This window comes from Schistocerca nitens, chromosome 4, assembly GCF_023898315.1.
Source record: "Schistocerca nitens isolate TAMUIC-IGC-003100 chromosome 4, iqSchNite1.1, whole genome shotgun sequence".
Taxonomy (NCBI): domain Eukaryota; kingdom Metazoa; phylum Arthropoda; class Insecta; order Orthoptera; family Acrididae; genus Schistocerca; species Schistocerca nitens.
Genome location: NC_064617.1, coordinates 978,622,721 through 978,626,518, shown reverse-complemented (window position 1 = coordinate 978,626,518; position 3,798 = coordinate 978,622,721).

The window sequence follows — 3,798 nt, the reverse complement described above, 5'->3', positions numbered from 1 at the left end:
TCGGGCATGGGTGTGTGTGATGTCCTTAGGTTGGTTAGGTTTAAGTAGTTCTAAGTTCTAGGGGACTGATGACCACGGCAGTTGAGTCCCATAGTGCTCAGAGCCATTTGAACCGAATCCCTGACTGCAGCACAAACAGCAGCACAAGCACACGTGCAATGATCTGCCTCAACGCCGCTGGCAGGATCCAGAATGTTTCATGTCCAAACTTGTGAATGGCTGCATTGCCATGAGTCGGAGACCAAAACCCAATCGCTGCAGAGGATGCATACAGGCAGCCCACGCCGAGCAAGTTCCGTACAGCGTCTTCAATGGGAGAATACATGACCACAGTCGTTGACTGACTGGAACCAGGGACCACGATTAACAGCATGGCGTAAGTGGATACTCTTTGGAGGTTGCGCCGTGCAATTCAAAAGAAACGACTGTGAAACTGGAGGAAAGGAGTACTCTTGCAATACGACAACGCTCGCCCCCTTACAAGCCGGACAACCACAGCTGCTATCGCTGACGTGGGGTTCCAGGTGATGCCGCACATACCGAATTCTCTTGCCTTGGCCCCATCTGATTACCACCGATTCGGGACTATCAAGAAACCCCTGCACTGACATCACTTGGCAGACGTCCAGGAATTGCGAGCAGCTATCCAGCGATGCGTGCGACCCTCTTCGAGGGCCTACAGAAGTTACCATACCGGTGGTGCAAGTGTGTGCAATTCAGTGGAGACTATATTGAGAAAGTGCCTCTATCTGCCGAGGCAAAGAGGTTAGCAGTGAGTAATCAAATAAAATTATGCCCTCTCCTTCCTCACCCCCCCCCCTCACACCCCTTTTCTTTAAGTGAGAGACACAGGGCCAACAGCTTCACCGTAGTGGCAACACGCTTGCCGTAGATCACCGAAGCGCTGTCGGGCTGGGCTAGCACTTGGATGGGTGACCATCCGATCTGCCGAACGCTGTAGGCAACTGATGAGCTCTTTGATTGAGAAGTGGCGGCTCCGGTCTCGTAAACTGACCAAATGGCCGGGAGAGTTGTGTACTGACCACTGGCCCCTCCCTGTCGGCATCCAGTGACACCTGTGGGCTAAGGATGACATGGCGGCCGGTCGGTACCGTTGGGCCTTCATGGCCTGTTCGAGCAGAGTTTAGTTTAGTTAAGAGACAGAGAGAAATGACACAACAAAGCAAAATTTGGTTTGGATACAGCAGTGCTACCTTACATATTGTCCTATTCGACGAGCTGATAGAACTCTGCCTTCCTGCAACGTGAGGACAGGTTCAGCCACCGACGTACGGTGGAACCTTTTGTTTAATGTGAAATCCGAAACGACGTTGCAGTTTTGATTTATTTCAAATCATAAAAGCCACTGTATGGGATGATGGAACAGGAAAAAGTGCAATATGTATTTGTACGTAGTTATTCTTTGACTTGCTTATATTTTTGCAGCGTAAATTTGTGCTAGAAAATCGATCGAGTATGATACTTAAAAACTGTGCATTTCTAGCATCAATTAGCTTTATTGCTAGTCTGCACAATTGATAAGAGAAGCAATAAGTAATTTTACACAACTGTCTTTGTTAGGCATATTTGTTTCGACAACAGACTAAAATGTATCTAATGAATGGGACCAGTGGGAACTACCGTGTAAAATTAATGACGGAATAATGTGTTGAGCACCTGAATATGGACGAGGGCTTGAAATGCGCCGTGGCTCAAATAGAAAACCACGTTTCTTAATGAAGGTTGTTTTTGTGTCCTACATTCACGGAAATGGAAAGTGTTGCACCATTAACCATCTACATCTACATCTACATTTATACTCCGCAAGCCACCCAACGGTGTGTGGCGGAGGGCACTTTACGTGCCACTGTCATTACCTCCCTTTCCTGTTCCAGTCGCGTATGGTTCGCGGGAAGAACGACTGCCGGAAAGCCTCCGTGCGCGCTCTAATCTCTCTAATTTTACATTCGTGATCTCCTCGGGAGGTATAAGTAGGGGGAAGCAATATATTCGATACCTCATCCAGAAACGCACCCTATCGAAACCTGGCGAGCAAGCTACACCGCGATGCAGAGCGCCTCTCTTGCAGAGTCTGCCACTTGAGTTTGTTAAACATCTCTGTAACGCTATCACGGTTACCAAATAACCCTGTGACGAAACGCGCCGCTCTTCTTTGGATCTTCTCTATCTCCTCCGTCAACCCGATCTGGTACGGATCCCACACTAATGAGCAATACTCTAGTTGAACGAGTGTTTTGTAAGCCACCTCCTTTGTTGATGGACTACATTTTCTAAGCACTCTCCCAATGAATCTCAACCTGGTACCCGCCTTACCAACAATTAATTTTATATGATCATTCCACTTCAAATCGTTCCGCACGCATACTCCCAGATATTTTACAGAAGTAACTGCTACCAGTGTTTGTTCAGCTATCATATAATCATACAATAAAGGATCCTTCTTTCTATGTATTCGCAATACATTACATTTGTCTATGTTAAGGGTCAGTTGCCACTCCCTGCACCAAGTGCCTATCCGCTGCAGATCTTCCTGCATTTCGCTACAATTTTCTAATGCTGCAACTTCTCTGTACACTACAGCATCATCCGCGAAAAGCCGCATGGGACTTCCGACACTATCTACTAGGTCATTTATATATATTGTGAAAAGCAATGGTCCCACAACACTCCCCTGTGGCACGCCAGAGGTTACTTTAACGTCTGTAGACGTCTCTCCATTGATAACAACATGCTGTGTTCTGTTTGCTAAAAACTCTTCAATCCAGCCACACAGCTGGTCTGATATTCCGTAGGCTCTTACTTTGTTTATCAGGCGACAGTGCGGAACTGTATCGAACGCCTTCCATCAGTTCGATATTTACGAAACTTTGTGGAGATCTTCGGTATTAAATAATAAAGCTTTCCTTCCATCTGCAACTAAAGTCCATTGTCAACGTCAGTATGAGATGTGACTCCGCCTGTACGAATACACATATTTTTTTTCTTTTTTTATGACACGGAAACAAACAGCCTCTGAATGTCATCTCGAGGAATTTCTGCCGGCCGGAGGGGCCAAGCGGTTCTAGGCGCTACAGTCTGGAACCGCGAGACCGCTACGGTCGCAGGTTCGAATCCTGCCTCGGGCATGGATGTGTGTGATGTCCTTAGGTTAGTTAGGTTTAAGTTCTGTGGCACTGAAGACCTCAGAAGTTAAGTTCAAAAAAATGGCTCTGAGCACTATGGGACTTAACATCTATGGTCATCAGTCCACTAGAACTTAGAACTACTTAAACCTAACTAACCGAAGGACAGCACACAACACCCAGCCATCACGAGGCAGAGAAAATCCCTGACCCCGCCGGGAATCGGACCCGGGAATCCGGGCGTGGGAAGCGAGCACGCTACCGAACGACCACGAGATGCGGGCAGAAGTTAAGTCCCTTAGTGCTCAGAGCCATTTGAACCTTTTTTTTTTGTGTCGGTTCATCTGGAAGCTGATATGAAAATACGCGTCTTCCCTTTGCATCCCAGACATGCGCTTTGGGCGATAAAACAAGAGGCGGTGTGGCCGAGCGGTTCTAGGCGCTTCAGTCTGGAACCGCGCGACTGCTACGGTCGCAGGTTCGAATCCTGCCTCGGGCAGTTAGTGTAAGCGTAGGGACCGATAACATCAACAGTTTGGTCCCACAGGCCAGACGGCGATGTGTGGCGTACAGAGAGGCGGCACAGCCTGCGGTAAGTTGCCAGCTGGGCGGGCTCACTGACCGCAGCGTCCTCGACCTTGACTGCTCGCTGGTC